Source organism: Pinus tabuliformis, chromosome X (genome assembly GCF_031772625.1).
Source record: "Pinus tabuliformis cultivar Carrire ecotype Pingquan chromosome X, CPIR1, whole genome shotgun sequence".
Classification (NCBI taxonomy): domain Eukaryota; kingdom Viridiplantae; phylum Streptophyta; class Pinopsida; order Pinales; family Pinaceae; genus Pinus; species Pinus tabuliformis.
The window spans coordinates 1,691,627,908-1,691,650,680 of record NC_142308.1 but is presented as its reverse complement, the minus strand read 5'-3'; positions in this window follow the sequence as shown (position 1 = coordinate 1,691,650,680).

Genomic DNA, 22,773 nt, shown 5'->3' with positions numbered 1-22,773 from the left:
GTTGTTAATCAATGTTTTCTTCAGATGCAATCTTGATAAGTGTAATTCTTAATTGCTGCACTTTCAGAATACATCTTTCACAGTAACCTTTGTCACAGGAATTCAAGTTTGCTCCCGTGCAGCGTGTTACACTTTCACCTCACCAGCTTAATAGAAAATTATTAATTGCTTTCTATTGGTTGACATACATCACTATTTAAAACTAAATTTGTTTGTCTAAGATACACAATAGGCCCTGCAGTTTGAACACCATCAATCCTACATATCAAAGCACTTCATAACTCCAGACTCCATTGCCCAATGATATTTTACTCTCTAAACAGTATACCATAAGACCTGAAAGAAATCCTTCAACCAAAACATAAACCAAAACCTGAGCATAATAGCTAGCCTAAAACACCATCATAACAGAGACAAATCATAAAGAGAGAGCCCTCTCTGATTACAGTTTGGCTAGAAACTGTGATCCAAAGATTGGTTAGTGGTTACCCCGGCCGTATTCCCTTGGGAGTCATAGGGAACAACCTGGGTGTTAACATAATTGGCGACTCCACTGGGGATGCTTGAGTTTTTTTTTTCAATTACCATATATTTTCATAGCTACTATCAAGCCTGAAATCAGCCAAGAGGCCTTTAATCTGTTTCTGTATCACATTAACAGCTTTGAGGAGGAGCTTGTTTAGGGAATCTTCATCTTAGCTCTGAGAATATATAGCCATTCTAAAATCTCCATTCAGTCCTTGCAGATATAAAAACTTCCTACAAAATCCCAAAAAGGTTGGAAGCTGGCTCCTAAGAAAAATCCACGGTATACTAGAGCAAATCCTGACCCTAATCCACCCATCATTGTTGATAATCCAAATACCATCCCTAGAAACATTAGGAGGCAGCAAAGGCAGGAGCAACCTGCTGATTTGACTTCAGAGTCAGATCATCCCAGCCTCATCCCTACTCCATGCAAGGTCCTTTTCCGGTCTACCCCTACTTCCCCTAGCTCACCGTCCACATCTCAAACTCCCCCTCTCACATCCTCATCCACTGCTCATATCCCCTTGACCAACACTCTAGGTTCATCCTCACTTGTCACCCCTATCGTACCCGCTGTTCCTATTATCCCAGTTGCCCCTGTTAATCCTCTAAATCCTGTAAATATGGCTAACAGATATGCACCCTTGCAGATACCAGCTAATTCTGCAGCTTTACCTCAAGATTACCAAACCAAAATCTCGTATTTTGACTCCAATGGCCCTCTGACAGCTGTCCAGCATGCGAAGAAGATGCAAGACCATTTTGAGACCTATGAAATAGATGATGATAGTGTCAGAATGAGGATGTTTGTTCAAAGCCTAACCGGGGATGTAAGAACTTGGTTTAGATCCCTGAATGCAAACTCCATTACAACTCCTGATGAACTGTATCAAGCCTTTACTACTAGATGGGAAAAGAAGAAAGATCCTCTGCACATACTTGGTGAATATGAAACAATCAAGAGAGGTCCTCAAGAGACCGTTCTGGAGTATTGTGCTAGATTCAACAATGTGTACAATGCAATACCACAAAACCTAAGACCTCCCCCTGATTTGGCCTTATACAAATTCCCTGATGGATTTGACCCTGACATGGCATATCAGTTGAAGGAAAGAGAACCTGAAACCCTTGAAGACGCTCAAAAGGCTGCTGTCACAGTGGAAGCAAACCTGATTGCCAAAAGAAACAGGGCAAGGTTGGAAAAGAGAAACATATACAAAGAAGAACCTACAGCCTTTGACCAAAAACTTGATGCAATACTTAATGGTATGAAAAGGTTGGGTGATAGGGTAGAATCAGTTGAGAGAAAAGCATCATGGGAAGCACCACAAAACAATCCTCCTAGGAATCCAAATTTTAGGAGAAATCCAAACCCAAACATTGGCAAGGCCAGTGCTGACCAGGACATAAGACCCCCTTTCCAAGAAAATTATGCAGAAACTTCCACATCAGCTGAGCCCAATGAAGATCCTGAGATTAATTTAATGGGTCTAGATGGTGAAAGTCAAGTTTTCTTAACACAAGAGGATCATGAAATCAAACTATTCCAAACTAAATCAGGTGAATCCTTTGACTTCAAACAAGGCTATGACACTGCTGTTTATGAAGTCCATAAACAATACAAGCTAAGGAGTAGAACTGTGAATGTTAACCAGCCTGAAAAGAAAAAGGATGATCGGCAGCCTGAAGGAGCCACAGGCACAGAACCTAATGACAAAATAAATTCACATACACAAGAAGTGATTGTTGAAGAGATCACCGAACCACTGTCCATAAAACAGCAGCCTATGGTCACTCCCCCTTCTCATCCTTATTCAACTATTTCTCCTCAAGAGATGAGTAAAAAGGATAAGTCCCAAAATCAAGACAAAAATCAAGAAGAAGATGTAATGAATAAGGAGAGGACTGTCACCTATAACCCCAGAACCCAATCTGAAAAATCCTTTGATCTAGAAACTGAAATTGGCAAAATAAAGATAGCTATTCCTCTCGTGGAACTAGCCAAGCATGACATCTATAAACTACAGATCAAAAGGTCCCTTCAACTCACTGGTAACAAATATGATGTCAATGTGATGGATGACACCCCAAAACTCCTGTTTGGCCCAGAAGTGGATGGAAAAACAGTAGTCACAGGGGTACTGCCTTTCTATGTCAGTTTGCATATTCATGATAAAATACTACACAATGCAATGTTTGATTCAGGTGCTTCTCACAACCTCATGCCAAAAGCAGTCATGGAGAGACTGAATTTGGACATAACAAGACCATACAAGGACCTGTTTTCCTTTGATTCCAGCCAAGTCAAGTGCCTAGGTCTCATAAAAGATTTATGTGTGTCTTTGGTTCAATACCCAAACAAGACAATCCTAATGGATGTGGTAGTTGCTGATATCCCACCCAAGTATGGGATGCTGTTATCAAGATCATGGGGAGCTAAACTCCAAGGTTCCCTACAATTAGACATGTCATATGCCACCATCTCTGTTTTTGGGCAACCAAAAAGACTGTACAGAGAAACACTAATGAAATACATGGTCAGCAGTGAAGAAAAGCCTCAAAACTTTCCCATATATGCTATCCATTCAGACATAGACTCATACATTCTCTTCAATGACACCACAACTCCCTCAAAAGATGAGGATGAAACCAGGATATTCATACAAGAGAAAGACTCAGGGGAAAGTTTCACCACCCATGAAACAACAGCCAATCAAACACTAGATGTTGCTGCTGCCCTAGTTGTCCAGAACATCCAATCAAATGATGAGACTGTCCTAGAAGACAAGCTAGAGAAAAAACCACAATTGCTACTCACATTACCAGCCCATGAACATATCATCAAATCTCCTTCCCAACAGGACATTCTATGGTTCCTTGAATTTGATGGTGCAGTTAACAAATTAGGAGCAGGAGCTGGAGTTTGGGTACACAATAAAGAAAATAGCTATGCAGAAGGCAGAGCCTATAGATTGAATTTCAGATGTACTAATAACATGGCAGAATATGAAGCTCTTTTACTAGGCCTCAAGTTAGTAAAGTTCTTAAAAGCTGCCAGGGTTTCAATCATGGGTGATTCAGATTTAGTTATTCAACAAGTGAAAGGAAACTTTGTCACCAATGACAAAAGACTAAGGACTTATAGGTCTGCTGTTGCTGAGGTACTAAACTCCTTCTTTGAATTCCAAATCACCAAGATTTCTAGGACCCACAATCTACATGCTCATAGTTTAGCCACCTTTGCAAGTACCTGCAAGTTGCCCTTTGAGCCCCACCATTGTTTTACAGCTGAGATAAAACACAGACCCTCCATTCCAAACAATATCAATGATTGGCAAGTATTTGAGGATGACAAGCAAATAAACAATTTTTTGACTTTGCAGCAAGAATTTTCAGGACTAAATATTGACAATGACAGAGCAAGTCAATCACAAATACTTGAGACAGCAAGTCAATCACAAATATTTGATGGAGCAAGTCCATCACAAATACAGTTTCAACAGACTACTCAGCCAATATCACCCAGAACAGCAAAGCAAATACTAAATCCAACTATTTTCAACATAGAAAACATTCAGCAAATTCAACAAATCAACTATGAAGAGGTGGCCAATGCTGAAACTGAAATCATAGAGCTGAAAGACAATTTCCTACCAACAGGCCTAACTCCCCTAGAAGACATCTTTGACTCAAATGATATTCCCAGAAAACCAAAAATGCAGCCCTTGAATGCGGCCATTGAAGAATGTAACATAGGTACAATTGACAAACCCAAGATAATTAAATTATCTGCTTCCTTACCTCCTGATCAAAAGCCCAAATACATTGACCTCTTTAAAGAGTTCCAGGATGTTTTTGCATGGAGCTATGAGGACCTAAAGTCCTATGATACCTCTGTAATCCAGCACACTATCCCTCTCAAACCTGATCAAAAGCCCTTTAAACAAAAACTGAGGAGAATAAATCCTATGCTTCTCCCAGCGATGGAACAAGAAGTACAGAAAATGTTTAAGGCAGGCATCATAGCACCAATCAGATTCTCTGACTGGATCTCCAACTTAGTCCCTACAAGAAAAAAGACCGGTGAAATTAGGCTGTGTGTGGATTTGAGGAATCTGAACCAAGTATCCCTCAAAGACAATTACCCCTTACCCAAGATGGATCACATTTTGCAGAGAGTAGTGGGGGCTTCCAGAATTTCTCTACTTGATGGATTTTCAGGCTTCAATCAAATCCTAGTTCACCCTGATGATCAGGACAAAACAGCATTTACAACCCCATGGGGAACTTTCAAATATGTAAAGATGCCTTTTGGATTGAAAAATGCAGGGGCAACATTTCAAAGAGCAATGGATATTGCTTTTGCAAAGGAGATTCATGACTTTTTAGTCATTTACCTAGATGACCTTACACCTTTCTCAAAGTCAGACCAAGAACATATAAGACATCTGAGACAGATCTTCCTAAAATGCAGAAAATATGGAATCTCCCTGAATCCTAAGAAATCCCTGTTTGGTTTAGAGGAAGGTAAACTATTGGGCCATATCATTTCTAAAGATGGCATTAGAATTGACCCAGATAGGATACAAGCTATCCTACAAATGCCTCACCCAAGAAATGTCAAAGAGTTGCAAGGATTCTTGGGAAAAATCAATTTCTTAAGAAGGTTTATCCCAAACCTAGCAGAACTAATCAGATTATTGAATAACATGCTAAAAAAGGATTCAAAAGTCAAATGGACTGTTGAAGCCAATCAAGCCTTTGAAGGTATTAAATTGGCCCTTACCCAAACTCCAGTCTTGACCAATCCTCAGTTTGACAGAGAATTCATCATTTTCTCTTTTGCCTCCCAACACACTATTGCTGCTGTTCTATTACAAAAAGATGACCAAGGAAATGAAAAGCCAATTGCTTTCTTTAGCAGAGCTCTTAGAGATGCACCTTTAAAGTATCAAATCATGGAAAAGCAAGCTTATGCTTTAGTCAAAGCAATTAAAGACTTTAGGATTTATATCCTTTATTCCCATGTTATAGCATATGTGCCAAGTCCAATTGTCAAAGACATTCTCACTCAAGAAAACTTAGAAGGCAGAAGAGGAAAATGGATTGCCAGCATCTTGGAATTTGACATTGAGATAAAACCTACAAAACTAATAAAAGGGCAAGGCTTGGCCAAATTAATGACAGATACAAATTTTCATGCCTTAGACATCAATCAGCTGGACAGTGAACCGGAGCTGGCGACTCCAAAGATCAATGTAGCCTTTGAACAATCTCCTTGGTACTCTGATATCTGTTATGTCGCAAAACCTGTGTGCTCCCCCAGGACTGTCCAAAACTAAGTGTAGGTTCTTGAAAATGAAAACATCAAGATTTTGTGTGATGGATGGCAATCTGCTTTGGAAAAACCATGAAGGTATATTGCTGCACTGTTTAATTGAAAATGAAGCTGACAATATCATAAAAGAATTCCATGCAGGTGACTGTGGTGGACACTTGTACTGGAAGTCCACTGTGGATAAGATACTAAGGGCTGGATACTACTGGCCCACCATGTTCTCTGATGTCAAGAAATTCATCACCTCATGTCATAAATGTCAAGTGTTTGAAGGAAAGAGACAGTGGCTGCCACTTCCTTTAAGGCCTATTGCAACAGAGAAACCTTTTCAACAATGGGGATTGGACTTCATTGGGGAAATTCATCCCTCATCTTCAGGCCAACACAGATGGATCTTAACAGCCACAGACTACTTCACTAAGTGGATTGAAGCTGCCCCATGCAGACAAGCCAATGATTCAATAATTATTCAGTTCTTGGAGAACAACATATTGGCTAGATTTGGCTGCCCTGACAAAATAATTACAGACAATGCTGCTGCTTTCAGATCTAAAAAGATGGTGAATTTCTGCCATAAATTTCATATTACCTTGGGCCATTCTACTGCATACTATCCCCAAGGAAATGGCCTTGCTGAATCATCAATCAAAAGCCTGGTTAACATCATAAAGAAGGTGTTGGAAGAAAATAAAAAGAATTGGCACAAGAAGCTTGTGAATGCCCTATGGGCAGATAGACTAACAACCAAAAGATCAATTGGGACCAGCCCATATGAGTTGGTTTATGGATTAGAGGCCAAGTTCCCCTCATCCTTAGGAGTGCCTGTTATGAAGCTTCTCCAAGAAAGCCAAGCTGAACCAAATGACATGCAAAGAAGGATAAATCAAATCATATGTCTGCAGCAAACCAGAGATCAAGTTTTCAGCAGAGTTCAGGCATTACAAGAAAAACTGAAGAAGGCCTTTGACAGAAGAACCAAAGCAGAAGATTTTAATGTTGGTGATAAAGTCCTCAAGTGGGATGCAAGGAGAGAAGACAAAGGAAAACATGGAAAATTTGATTCCTTATGGAGAGGACCATTTGCTGTCCAAGCAGTGCAAGGTAACAATACCTACTTCCTTAAGAGTCTCAATGAAACTGATTTGGATGAAGGTCCTGTGAATGGCAGGATGCTGAAGCATTATTTTGACTATTACCCATGTGTACAGCCTGAGGTTCCCTTGTATATATGCAGATGTATATATTATTTTCTGTTTAGATTGTAAAAATGCAGTTTTTTGAAGATTATTGACTATCAGCAGAAGGCACATAGAATCAGAGATAAACCAAGAAGGAAAAGCACAATTTTGGCATTTCAAAGCAGCATACAGCAAGTTTTGGATAAAACATGTTAAGGGCCAAGGAAATCTGACCTGCTGTTCTTGGTCTTTCAAATGAAAAACCATCCCCATGTGGAGCCACTGTTAGCTACCTATACCAATAGGTTTCATATTTCATGATGGCTATAGAAGTTCCAAATATGCTCTGCTTTGATTATGCAAAGATCCCATATTTCCAAAGGAGTACAAGGTGTGTAAATAGCTTAATGGTTCCAAATTTTGATGGATGATTCAACAGTATAATCTGGATCATGCCATGTTTGAATTTTCTGTTGTAGAATAGAGAAAGAAGTCTGTCCAAACTGTCTAATCTTGGCAGACAAAGTAGTTCAGGTAGAGAAAAGAAGGCTCCCAACAGCTTAATCTGGGACCTTGGAAGAAATAAGGGCAGAAGTAGATAGAAAACAAAAGAAAAAGCCAAAGAAAAGAAAAGGCAAGCAAGGGTCTGCAAGTCCAAATGCACCCTCCAAGAAGGAATAAAAAATGCTAGGCAAAGTAGCTGGGTAAGTAGATGGGGTTGCAGAAGTGATATTCATTTCCAGAGTGAATCTTGCTGGTTCAGATAAGAGAACAAGGCAAAGGAGCATGTCTAATTCCCCAAATCCCCTTCCATTCCTACTACTAACATCCCTTCATCCATGGAGAGTTATGAAAAATCTGAAGTGTTATGATGGTTCTTATGACTCTAAAAGCCACATTTCCTATGTAAAAATTCTTTTCATTTTGATCTACTCCCTAAACTAAGTTAGTCTCAAACAAACTTAGTATTTTCTCATTTCACTCATTTCCCCAATATTAACTCTAACTTTACTATGTAAATCCCCTATATTACCTTTCCCCTACTAGTATTAACACCATGGTGTATAAACCCCAAATTTTGTATAAATACCCCTCCCCTTGGCATTATAGCCAATAAGTTCTGTGTCAGGGATCAAATGACACCTGGTCATCTTGATGAACCTAAATCTAACCCCCCCCCCCCTTCTGAAGTCATTTGGCCCCTTAGAAAACTTCATTTGCCAAAAGAGCCTCATAAATGACCTTGTTTTACCCATACCCGCTTCATTTGCAAAAATAACCCAAAATACCCACTTTGTTCTCTTATCCAAAGTATTGGGGCTGTCTTATTGCGCATCGGAAAACGTTACAAAACCCCTTTATCCATGAAACCCCTTTAAAACTACCAAAAAACCCCGAAAAACCCACTTTCCGCTGCTTAAACCAAAGTTTGCGCATATATTCAATTTTTCGGAATATATTGAAAAGACATTAAAAAATATATATTTATTCCTCCGCCCGTGGCCGTATCCACCTATCATGTCATCATCTCGTCCACCGTCGGATCAGATCCAAGAGATCCGACGATCCTTATGGATGTCGGAGCGGTCCCCGCGACGGAGGTTTAGCGCCCGAGAAAGTGACGTTGCGTTACGTCAGGGCGCGGCCACGCGTCGCCCGTTGAGGACTCTCGGAGCAATCTCTGACAAGTGCGGGGCCGTATCATAACCGCCCCGAGAAACCGCAACTGTTAGGGCTAAACTGTAACCGTTAGGTCATTCACCGCCCGGTTTGCGGGTCCAGCGCCATCCCCACGACATCACCGTGCCTGCCACCGCATCACACTTTTGTCCGCATCTGTGCCAACGTGCCTGCCACCTCATTACCCCGTGGACCAATGGCTGCCCGCCACCTCGTCTGATGACGTCATGCTGACGTCATCCGAGGCTGACCCCACCCTATGACGTCATGCTGACGTCATCACAGAAAAAGCGCCAAATTGCGAAAGGTCCATATTTTAGCCAAAAAACGCGTTTTTTCATACTTTTCGCTCATTTGCTATCATTTCCTCTGCATGCTATTTCACGTCCTGAACTGCGCCACCTGCGGGAAATGACCTGAAGACCTCCAGAGCACCAATTCCACCCACAGTTACGACCTCTGTTCGCGGTTAGCCAGGTATTTCTCATAATTTATCCTCCTTACGCCTAAATTCACTGTAAATTGCTCAAAACGCTTAGGGAACACTGAAACTCACTATTTCACCGACAGTTTTCCTCTGCAACACTTCTAAATTACAACTGCAACCTTGAAACCACCAGCTGAGCCTTCATTTCCCGAGTTTTGGTCGAAAACTGTAAACTGCTCGCGCGAACGTGAGACAGTTGGTCAAGCTATTTAAACCTGCCAAAGGAGACAGAGGGAGACCAGGCATTGGTCTTATTCATAATTCGAGCAGTAGTTCAATTGCTGCGTGTCCACTCCACCCTCTGGTCCCTGTAATTCACAGTTGCATTGCAAAAAGTCACCTCTGTGCTGTATTACTCACTTGAACTAATTCACCTGCAAGACAGAAACTGAATAGACCATGGAGACTCCAATTGCACTGAATATCAAGCCTCTCAATGCTCCTCACCAGGAATTAGAATGAAAAGCCCTGGGAGATATGGATTATCAAATGCTAGACTGGTTTCCATTAGGCTCCAAATATAATATCTAGATGCTGAATGAGTTGAGAGCCCAGCACCTTAGTGGAGCTGACATCCTAGGGGTTTGGGACTCAAACTTGCCCATCTACAACCTCCCCCAGGTAAATCCTATGCCATAGTTGATCTACAGATGCCAGGAGTGCTATGATCCAGGCCGAAGAGCTGTCCTCAGCCCTACAGGCGCAATTCTGTTTCATATCACCCCAGAAAGAATAAATGAGATGCTGCACTTCCACACTGCAAAGCCATTGACCCCCCTCCACATGTAGGACTTGATAAAGAAGGGGAATAAGTTGTCAAATGACCAGACCATCAAAATCAACCAGCTCTTTGTAAAACCAGGGTCTGAAGCCATCAGAACTCCTCCTATTGGATATCATTACTTGAATGAATTGGGCAGAATGCTAGTGGATTTGATCAGCTATGTCCTAGGCTTCAAGGGAATGGAGGAGGTGGATGAAATCATAATGGCAATACTGTCTATATTCTCTCCTGGAAAACCCCCAGCTGTACATTATGATTATGCCACATACATTGTAGACAAGATCCATGACCAGTTCATGAACTTGAAGAGGGAAAGACTGTTCAGGTATACTTCATACATATACCACCTATTCTTGTTTTATCATCCAACCAACTTCTCTATTCCCTTGAAACAAGTCAATGCCCAGGGGAATCCAAGGTCAGTTGTGTTTTGGACCTCTGTTTTTCATTGTGCCTCTGTATCACCATACACATACTCTGAGTTCATAGACTTATTCATTCATCCAGCCATGACAGTATTGGATGGTGTTCCTCCTCCAAGGTTAACTGATGACATGAGGAGAATTCTCCACCTGAGCAAAACCTACAGCATTGGTAATTGGTACCTCTACCAAGACCACACAGTCATCAGAGTATATGGCTATGAGTTGAAGCCTTTTAGGTTGCCAAGGTATGTCCCCATGAGGCTTTTTGCCTTAGAATATTTCAGGCAATTTGGGAATGCCGACTACCTCCACTTTCAAAGCAAGAACAAGAAGGCACAGTTGAAGGTAAGGAGCCAGCTGGGCCCTTTCCTATACAACAGAAAAGAGGAGGGGTGGAAAGAGGCAAACAGTATCCTAGAGGCCCTTAAACTGCAAACTAGCTTTGAATGGATACCCTATGATCCCAATCACTTTGTCTCCCTCAAGAGGATAAGATACAAATTGGGCAGCTATTCACACGTAAGGCAGCTTGAGATTGAGCAGTATGCCAATAAATTAAGCTGGGAAGAAGGTACCCTAGAAGAAGAAATTACTAGTGAGGAGCTGCTAGAGAGAGAGGCTAGAAATATTCAAAAGAAAGCTGACTTAGAAACTTGTGGACAGGTTCCCCTCTCATACAAAAAACAACTTGGAGCAGCTGCCTCGTCCTCAACAACGCACCATCAAGCTGCCATCAATCCTCCACAGACAGTCAACAAAGGCAAGGAAAAGCAGGTGGAACAGCCACCTCCTATGACCGAAGAGCAAATGGAAACCCTAATGCAGCAAAAAGAAGAGATGGAGCAGCAGGGAGAAGGGCAGTAGCAAGAGGAGCAGCAACAACAACAAGAACAAAGGCAGGAACAGCCTGCCCAGCAAAAGCAAACAGTGGAAGCCCCTAAATCCACTAAACAAACTGAGCCTCCAAGGCAAGAAGTTTCACCTGATGCATCAATACTCCAGACTCCACAAAAGGAGGACACAAGCAGGAAAAGGGACAGAGAAACTCCCCTTACAACATCAGCAATTCATGGGGAGAAGAGGCAGAGAATCAATCCTCTTTCAGAGGAAGAGATGCCAATAAGGCAGCCTCTAGGTATGGTCCCACCCAGCAGGGAAACATCAGCAAGTTCCTTTCAACAGGAACATGATAGAGCAATGGGAGGAGAAGTGAGTTCCTCTAGGCAGCAAAGGGAAAGTGGGCCTAGTATTAAACAACAGTTCATCGATATTAAGATGAGAAATGAGCCCATCAAGAGACAGCTGTACAACCATCTGCTAAACTTGGCTCCCACCAATTAGCAAAGACTCATGTCTGCATATGATGTGCAGGAAGGCAAAATGATCATGAGTCATTTCATGCCAACAGCAGTACAGCCCCAATCTGCCTCTGATTATTTGAGGACTAACTTGCAAGTCCTTGCCAAGGATATCCACCCAATGGACAAGATAGAACTGCACAAGAAAACGGGTGAGATGGTCTATGCTTCCCTGGAAGACCAAACCTTGGATAACTATAGGCTACAAAATAGCCTTAACAATACAGCCTCTCAACTGGAGTTGGAGAGGGCATCATCCCAGGCAAAGGACAACAGAATAAGGTCCTTGGAAGAATTAATCATTGAGATTGGACATGATCCCAAAGATATCAAAGGGATACAAGAGGTATTGAAGTTGAGGGATGCTGACATGGCAGCCTTGAGGAGAAAGATCAAACTCCCTGCCACAATCCACCCTCAAACAGATGAGGTGGCCCAGCAAAGGCATGATCAAGAGGCCACAACCCTGTTGATATCTCTATACAAGGAGCTAATCCAGACTCAAGACAAACTAGGAGAATCTGAGGCTGCAAAGGCAGCACTACAGGCAACATTGAAGCAAAGAGAAGAGGGTCAAACCTCCCAGCCTCCTCCTGAAATAATCAATCTTGAGGAAGCTCCTCCAACAACTGCCCCTCCTCCTCTGCAAACAGGGCCTATAGCACCAACTACATCGACAACTGCACCAACAACAGAGCAGACTCATAGTCTGGATATGCAGAAGCTCCAAAATGAAATTCAAGTCCTGGAAGCTCAAATGTTGGAGCTTAATTCAGCCAAAGAATCTTTGGCTAAAGTAAATGAGAGATATGATAAGAGCAAACAGAATGCAGCTGAAAAGGAACGAGAAATAAAAGCTCTAAAGAAGAGGATAACTGAGCTTGAGAAGGAGCTCACACTAGAAAAGGTGACAGCAGAGCTAAAAGCAGTCCTTTGGGCCAATATTGGCCGGTCTATCACCAATTAGTGGCAGTACATTGAGACTATAGATTAACAATCAGTACTCATTGCAAAGGCAAACAGGGAAATACACAGAGCTAGAGCAAGCCTTGGCAACATGCCTGATGCTGCCACCAGAATGATCAATATTTTAAATAACAGGACAAGCTCTCAACTGGCCACCATGGGAATTGCTCACAGGACTGAGACAATCTCAATGGTTAAAAGGGTCCTGACACTACGAAACCTGGTTGGAACATTGGAAAGAATAACCCAGGATATGCAGACTGAAATCAACAAGTTCATGGACAGATTTCAGGCATTACAGAACAGAGGCCTCCCCAGCATATTAAGCAGTGTAGGAAGACTGCTTACCCTTGAAAACTACACTAAGAGGTTTGATGCCTATGCTGCAGGACAAATTGCAAGACAGCCCAGCACTTCAGCAGAATCAGGGCCAGCATCAGGGCAAACTTTATACAATAGGGTGGACAACCTATTTTTTATTATGAATGAGATCAATCATCTGTTTGATGTGCCTCCAAATTTTTTTAAGTATACAGAAGCAGATGAAACCATAGAGGCAATTGTGAATCACCAATTGCCCACACAGGAAGTCTGGAAGAATTTGATACAGATAATATTATCAAGCCAGAACCTGTAAATGTTAATTTTTCCAGTTTATAAGTAAGTCATACACAGGCAGAATTTTGATAGATAAGCATACAGAGCAAAGATGAAAGGCTGAGCCAACTCAGCAGGGCTATTCGGTCGCCACAGCAGCAATCACAGTCACAGATGGCAAACCCGAGAAAATACAGCGCAGCAAGAAATAAAGACGCATTATTCAGCATTAAAGCAAAGCGGCTCAACCGACTCAATGACCTCCAAAGGTCAAATTATCCTCTGACAGACATAAAGAGCATTTATGCTGCATTCAAAGTTGCAATAACTTCTTTTCTACTTTCTGTACCAATCTATGAAGATATTTTCTCTCTCAGATGACTCAATGCCTGAGATATTTTGTATGAACATTCCTATAAAATCCCCTTCGCATGAGCTTGCAAGGGTTGTTGTTGATTTCTCCTGAAGAAGTTCTTATGCTGTAATCCTTTCAGAAGTTAATAAAGAAAGTGATGGAATTTCTTGGATTTCTGGAGTGTTGAATGTGTACTGGTGTCTGTTGGAAATTGCTGGATTCCTGTGTATTTCGCCATACAATAAGTCTCTGTAACTCTCTCTGTTTTGTATTTTGTTTGTTAAAATCTATATGTTATCTCACTTTGAATATCTAGCAACAAGGAAAAAGAATAACTTTCAGGATTTATTCAATGAATACCCTGAGTTCAATCTGTGTTGTTAATCAATGTTTTCTTCAGATGCAATCTTGATAAGTGTAATTCTTAATTGCTGCACTTTTAGAATACATCTTTCACAGTAACCTTTGTCACAGGAATTCAAGTTTGCTCCCGTGCAGCGTGTTACACTTTCACCTCACCAGCTTAATAGAAAATTCTTAATTGCTTTCTATTGGTTGACATACATCACTATTTAAAACTAAATTTGTTTGTCTAAGATACACAATAGGCCCTGCAGTTTGAACACCATCAATCCTGCATATCAAAGCACTTCATAACTCCAGACTCCATTGCCCAATGATATTTTACTCTCTAAACAGTATATCATAAGACCTGAAAGAAATCCTTCAACCAAAACATAAACCAAAACCTGAGCATAATAGCTAGCCTAAAACACCATCATAATAGAGACAAATCATAAAGAGAGAGCCCTCTCTGATTACAGTTTGGCTAGAAACTGTGATCCAAAGATTGGTTAGTGGTTACCCCAGCCGTATTCCCTTGGGAGTCATAGGGAACAACCTGGGTGTTAACAAGGTGGCCGAGAGGAAGAAAAGAAGAATAGTGGGGGAAGCATGGGTGATGTTGCATGATCAGGGCCTACCACTACACTTGTGGGTTGAGGATGCAACACAATGATTTATGTTCAGAACCGTAGCCCAGATCGGATACTTGAGATGATGACACTAGAGGAGGCTTATTTTGATAAGAGGCCATATGTTGGTCACTTCGTGATTTTTGGGTCATCAGTATATTGCCATGTGACCAAAGATGCATGGAAGAAGCTTGAACCGATAGTAGAGTTTGGGATATTTGTGGGGTACATTGATACACCTCACAACTATCGGGTGTACTTTCCAACCAGGATGACAGTGGTTCACAAGGATGTCAGATTCAATGAGAAGTCCATGTGAGTTTCCCTTAAGAGGGAGCTTGAGCTACATGTGTATGAGGAGCTTTCAGCTCCTAATTTTAAGGAGCCTCATATTTATGTGGAGCAACCACATGCAGAAGTTTTAGGAGTGGAGACATCCACCCAAGTAGAGTCTTCCATAGAGGGAAGAAAGCACACCAGAGAGGTTGATAGATCGTTTGATGATGCACAAGACAATGTGGGAGCACCCACTTCTCAGTGCAATCACAGGAGGTCACCTGAGAGGTACACATGATACATGCCTCTTATGGGAAAATGTGTTGTGACAGAGCCATCTTCCTTTAAGGAAGAAGTGTAGTAGCCAGTTTGGGTTGATTCCATGGTGGAGGAGTATGACTCCATAGTTCGTAAAACTGTTGGGATGTGGTCTCGAGACCAGAGGAGAAGTAAGTGGTGAGCTCCCTATGGCTTTACAAGGTAAAGCAAACTATAGATGGTAGTGTGGAGAAGCATAAGGCTAGATTTGTGGCTTGTGAATTTTCATAGGTAGAGGGGATTGACTATGATGACACCTTTGCTCCTGTTGCAAGGTACTCATCAATCATATCTATATTGGCACTATCAGCACATATGGGTTGGAAGGTACATCAGATGGATGTAAAGACAACCTTTCTTAATGACATGCTTAAGGAAGAGGTGTACATAGAGAAACCTGAAGTTTTGGAGATCTTCAACCATGAGTCACGTGTGTGCTAGCTCAAGAGAGCATTGTATAGGCCAAAGCAAGCACCCTGTGCTTGGTACACTAGGATAGATAGCTACTTCACTGGGTTAGGCTTCACGAAGAGTGAAGTGGATATGAACCTATACCACATAGTGGTGGAAAGTAAAATATTGATAATTGTACTTTATGTTGATGATCTCATACTGAGAGGTGATGGTCAATTGATAAAGTCTTGTAAGGAGGATCTTGCAAGAGAGTTTGAGATGAAGGGTGCTGGGGAGTTTTTTGTGTCTCAAGGAAAGTATGCCAATGAGATACTCAGGAGATTCTGCATGGAGAGCATCAAACCCATGTAGACTTCTCTAGCAGGTAACTGGAGGAAGTAGGATGTTACTTCAAGGGAAGTAGTGGAAGCTACTATTTATAAGGAGCTTATGGGCTCACTCATGTACTTGGTGAACACATGAATAGTTATGTGCTATGTAGTTAATCAATTTATTGAATCGATGGTTAGGCCTACCAAGATGTATTGGAAGGTAGAAAATCATGTGTTGAGATACCTCAAGGGCAATTCTTGGTATGGATTATGGTACTAATAAATAGAGGGAGTGAAGCTTCAATGTTTCACCAATGTAGATTGCACAGGGATTTCATCTGACCAGAAGAGCACATCAGGAGGGATCTTTAGTATTGGATCAGCAACAATTTCTTGGTACAACATGAAATAGAGATGGTTGCACTTAGTTCAACAAAGGAATAGTACATCGTTGAGATCCAAGAAACATATGAGGCCCTATGGATGAGGAAGATCCTAGTTGGTTTTTTTGGTTAGTAGATGGATCCAATTGTGATTTACTATGATAATCAGAGTTGTATCAAACTCTCTGAAAATCGAGTTTTTCATGATCGGTCCAAGCATATTGATATTCTATATCATCCTCTTCGAGATTGTGTATTGAGGTGGATTATGTTGTTAGAGTACATTCCCACGGTGGAGAAAGATGTTGACATTTTTACAAAGGCATTGTTAAAATGTAAATTCAAGTTTCACAGAGACAAGATCGGGGTAGTGTATAATCCATTTCTTGTTGAGAGGGAGTGTTGAGAAATGGCAAGAAGAAATTCTAGTTTACATTTGTCCTCGAATTTAAATTGTGAATTAAAATCAAATTCTATTCTCATAGCAACTTTTAAATAGTTAATTAAGTTTAATTAACTTAATTAGCTTAGGAATTTCGAGTTGGAATTCTTTCTGAAGTCATGTATATGTTCTCTCTAAGTTTTAGGGGTCCAGGTTGAGTTTAATTGCATGTTATAATTAGATAACTCGGTTTAGTTAATTATGTTCAGTTAAATTAGTTACAAACTGTTTGAGGAACTAATAGAGAGATAAGAGTCAGTTGATGCACTAGTGCATCCACAAGTGTCACACTAGTTAACTGAATATTCCCTCATCAGAAACTCATGCATGTCGATTTTCAGAATGACCCAGTTGAGACTAGAGTGTAGGGACAATGTACTATCAATTGTATGATTTACTGAGTTGTATAGATCATGCATGCAATCAAGAAGTATCCTTATATTGGATTGTGTTGTTTTGGAAGCACTGGATTTACATTAATATGGGCTATTCAATTGTTGGCTTGTCGGGGCCTGACCCAGGTTCAGAAGTGATTAAGCCAAACAAATCCCAAAACTACAGCCCTTTCAGCAACATTTTACGGTGCGCAGACTGAGGTCTCACCCGAGGTATTATGGAAGGGTGTTGGAACCAAGTTTTTTCACCCTAGGGATGTCTTGATGAAATCTAGGAAGTTCACAAACAGAACCTGCATGCTTTCGCTGCTCCACACAGTTGTTTTTCCATCGCAACTTACGCAATTGCTTCCACGTAGCTCTGTAAAGAGTGCGAAGAGGTGCTGTTCTAGATCCTTTACCTTTACTGTGCTATTATTATAGATCTTAACTCAATTGTGTGGGCCCAATATTCTCATTAATCATTCAACATTCATAACAAGTGCGTGCAATCATAGAACTATAAAGAGATGCATAAATATAACAAAAGCATAAACACACAATATTTCAGAATCAACCTATCTTTTATTAATTCTTTGTCCAAGTACAATCCCAACTCCGCCATATGCAATTAGCTGTGGGGGTCTGCGCACACAACTACAGAGCCTCTATCTATCACTATGACCCAATACCTTCAGATCTACTTCTAGCTTCTAATCATGCCTTTGTATCTCTCTATTACTTGTCAAAAACTAAGACTTCCTCTTACACTTAAAGCCTCGATCTATTTATACAATCCCATGGTCCGCAGACCATGGGTAGGCCGACACACTTTACATCAAATTACATTATTTTAGGGCAGACAACCCTAGACTCTAGCGCTCCGCGCCTGCATTTTGTGGGGTATTTAAGTTACATTGACCAAAACTTGGGCTTTAGCCCCAAAAACTTGCTATGGGGGGATCCATTGCCCAATAGGCCCCCAACACAATCATCGTGACCCATCCCGAGTCACTCGGCTGGTGCGGTGATCTTCCCGCAGAGTCCATCCAGTAGCTTCTGCACTTTGCCTAAGTCCGCAACACATTATTTTGTTGTCTGCCACACCAGTTGTGTGTGTATCTCGGATGCGTCATTGTCAGGGGAAACTCCTTTCCTTAGTGCATATATGCCTTGCATCTATGCCAGCTTTCCCTCGATCTTGGTGGTGACCGTGAATGCTTCCTCGAGCCAAGGCTGGATGCGCGCTTTAAGCATTGCTTCTTTTTGACACGCGGCATCCACCTGTTCCTTTAGAGCCTGGGCTTCCTTCATCTTGGCCAGTCGTTGAGTAAGGGCGACTATCTACGTGGTCCCCCGAACATTGTCATATGCCTGCTGCAACTGTTGTGCTTCTGTCTCTAGATGTTGTATAGTTGGATCTTCCTACAACGAGGTTAGCGTGAAGAGTGACTAATCCAACAAGCATGTGCAATCCTATATGGCGTGCTCTATTGCTTCCAACCCTGATTGAATGGCACGATTGCGTTATTCTTTGACTTCTAGTGGTGTAGAGGGTTTCACCTTCAATCACAGCTCGATGATTTGCAGGTTCAACTCCAACTGAATCGTTGTTGTTTCTTCCCGGGCCTCATGGACTCTGGCCGCCAATCTATGAACATGCTCTGCTACTAGTAGCTCTGCTGGCATGACCAAATTTGGAATGCTCCTGCATGCATCCTCTACTGCCTGCTCCAATTTGCTAGCCTGCACAACCAACGCATCCCTCTAGATGCTGAACTGGTCCATGTTGAGTTTTTGCTCATGTAGGACCTGGGTCGCTTGACCTTCCTGGGCGCGGAGTTTGGCGACGACCCCATCTTGCAGCTGGTACAGTATTTCACATAGCAGGATGACCAAGTTCAAGCCGACACCTTTCATACTGCTCATCACAACCCAGTCATCCTCGCTTGCTATTAATGCGCCTTCAGGCAAGATGAAGGTGTTACCCATACAGGTGCGCAGCGATTGTTTGGCCTCAGCGGTTCTTGCCGCGAAATTCTCGGCCATCATGCCTATTTGGGGGTTTTTGTACCTGTGAACCTTGTAGATGCACACTGAGCACCCCCAACACAGTGTTCTGCTCCATCCACAATCCCTAGAGTGCACTGTCCATGACTTCCCGATTTTTTTTACTGATACCCAATAAATCACCTTCCATAAGCATGATTGGGTCGTTGGGCATCTTTGTGGCTGTCCCTTTCTTCCTAGGGATGGTTTTCTCTGGGTCGCGTGGGCACTTGAGTTGTTTTTATGTCGTACTGGGGTTCGTGTGGTCCTTCTCCTTGTCCACTTCCATGGTCTCCTGCCCCGAGGACATCTCCTAACCTTCCTTGGCCTATTTGGTTCGTGCAGTTGTAATCTCTACTATCTGTGTTGTTGTTATTGCATTGGCCACCTTCTGACATGTAACTGCTCCATGTTCATAGCACTTCCTCTCAGCTAGCTGCGCAATGCACAGCTTGATGTCCTTATTTCATTGTTGCGCTGCGATATTTTCCATTTCTGCCAAGTCTAGGGCACGCCACTCCAGAGGCCATGACTCCGTTACAGTGAAGATCACATCATCTATTGCGATGAATGGGAGCTTCACCCATTTTCATGCAGGATCCTTGCATTCCCGGATATACAACTATGCATATCTGCCTTGAATTCTACCACGCTTTGGAAGTTGTTATGGACTGTAGGGGACAAGTGCAGCCTGTGGTTGATCCATGTTCGTATGCTCGCCTCCATGAACACCCAAAGCACCTTTATCTCTTGAATCCTCATCACGTCTTTCGTATCCTAGAGTGAGGTGTACCTCGCAGCTTCGGGTAGGTCACCCTCAACAGTGGGAAACTGGCTGTCCTCTGATAACTCATTTGCAACCAATAGGATGGATAAGAGAAACCACACATAGTGGAAGGCCTTACCCTACTCCTGGGCCACTCTACAGTTTGTCAAAAACTTGTCATAGAGGAACTGTGCCCAGTTGAACTGGAACCCCTCTGCACACTGCTCTGCCAACGCAATTACATACTCTAGCACTTCATCGGCATGAAATTTCCTCATTAGCTTGCTAGCTAGTAGCTGAGTGGCTACATGCACCCCTTAGTCCTTGATGCTTGATATTACGTATCCTCAATTTCTCTTTTCTATCTTATACCTGGCCTTCATAGCTTCTGCGAGGGCCAAGTCACTGCTCTTTCCTACGATGGCTGCAAGGTCATTTCCTTTAACTGGCAGTCAAGAAATTCAGTGAATTAGATTGACTGTGATGGGAATCGGCTCCTCCAGCCAGAGATATCCATCATGCACTAGGCATAGTAGCTGTCGGATGACAAAAAATGTGATGGGCACCCGGTGGTAGTGGGGTATCCATCGCAAATAGAGTAACTGAACCCTCTCCACACTGCGTAACCATTTCTGCTTCAGTAACTTCTCCGCAACCAACTATGGGAACTTCTCATTGTCCACGAGGTCCCAATCTTCGATCTTCATGGTAGGTACTCGTCCTAGCGATAGACCTTCAAACCTTATATCATCGGGGAGGAGCGGGGTCTAGAGCACACTATTTGTGGCCTCCAGGTCCTTTGGTACCTTGGCTTTCCCCTTCGACAGGGGATGTAAGGAGGTAACTTTGTCACGGAATGATTTTGGGAGGCATCCTCTACCTCATTGTCTTGCACCTCAATTTGGGTGATCAGGGCCTACAAGTATTCCTCCTCCTCCTCTGTTTCAATGGTGACGACTTTTTCCTTCTCTGCCATTGACAACTTGCTAAACTGTGGGTTTCTTGGGGTGACACAGACTGGCCCCCTCGTTTGCTTATCTTTCTGTGGCCGCGACGTTCGTGGTGATTTCAGAACTTTGAGCGTAGTTACTGCCTCTCCAAGCTCCTCATGGGCCATACCGGGCTCCGCGGTAACTTCGGCGAATCGCACTCTTGTTCTAGCAGCTGTCAATGTGTCTACCCTTGAGGATGGTAAGAGTACGCAGTTCTAAATGCTCGGTACTTGCTCAATTCTCAACAAACCAAGTGTTTCCTTGGAGCTGGCCCTGGGGGTTTTATAACATCCTTTGATTTTGAGTTTGACCCTTCCCCCCAATTCTGCATCATTAATGCTTTCTTGTTGGTAGATCGTCCCAAATATTGTTCTTAATTCGTGTCTTAATTTCCCGTCACCCACCCCCTTTTGCCTTAAATTGGACCTCTTGTCACGAACAGTGACACCAATGGTCACCTCCCATCCTACCTGCGTAGCAGCGCAGCCCCCTATGCATGGTCGCGACCCCTGTGCCATACTGATCCTGTGCGCAACCTCCTTGTCACGTAGCTCCTATACAGACTCTTTTAAAGTCCCGCACTCTCTTTCAACTGCTTGGAGCACTGAGACTGTGCTACCTACAAATAGTCAGGTGGTCGCACCACCAGTGCAAGACTTCAAGTCACCTTCCAACCCGGTCTACAGCCCTTCCTTAGCTACTCTCGTGCTAGTCAGCGCCTCATGTTCTTCCTTATGTGGTGCGCTTCCCTGCTTACTGTGTCTGATAAGGTGTAGTCGCAGGCATTTTAACAAAGCTAAAAATTCTTGGCGATAATATAGTAATGTGGTGGTATGGCTGCCGATATCTTGTCCTGTCCTTCTATTGACGTGACATATTTGCATGATTTCCGTGTCTATTAACATGCTTTTCTACTTCAGTCGTACCCGATCTTCTTCGAGTTCACAGAGATCAAGGTTCCCTCATCGAATGGCTTCTTGAATATGCATATGTTCATCCTTGCATGGCTGCATAATCCCTCCATTTTTGTCCTCGCGTGCTTACCCCATTATGGGAGTTGTTCAATGGGGATTCTTCTCTAATGTTATGGCCTCGCCTATGCCTGTCATTTTTATAATCATTCCCACACTCAGGTTCTTATGCATGGCCCTATAGGCCCATCAGATTGCTGGTACATGCAGGTCCCAATCAGTTCACCCCACCTGGTAAACCCTATTCAGGATTATACATACCTTCTAGAATGCTTCTACGTGGAACCTTTGTGGGGCGCATCGCTTTTCCTGCCACTGCCTCTGGTTATGTTTTTTTATCCTTGGTCTACGATGTGCTTCCATAGCACATATCTGCACCCATTGAAATAGGTGGGTGCACAAGCTTCTTCATCTCGGCTTCCCGGCTCTCGTTCATCGCTAGGGACTTCGAAACTATAAGCGCATCTTCCTCCTACATTTGCGCCAGTTTACAATGGTCTCCTGATGTGTACTCCACCATCGTATAGGTGTTGCACGCAGTTCCCCTTCCATTGCAGCATACCGCTACTGTTTTGGTATTGCATTTTCAACTTCGTCCAGGAAGTCATCCACCGCTATCACTTCATCATGGGTTGGAAGTTACCTTTCCTCTATCGTCACGTGACAGAGTGATCTAATCATCATGTTGCAATTTAGCGTTGTCACCTCGTGCAACCGGTTCTGCCAATGTTCTACTTCTTTGTCTGAATCCGAAGTGCATGAGCTATCACGCTCCTAGGAGATTCTCCCATCTGCAGTCGGGTTCAC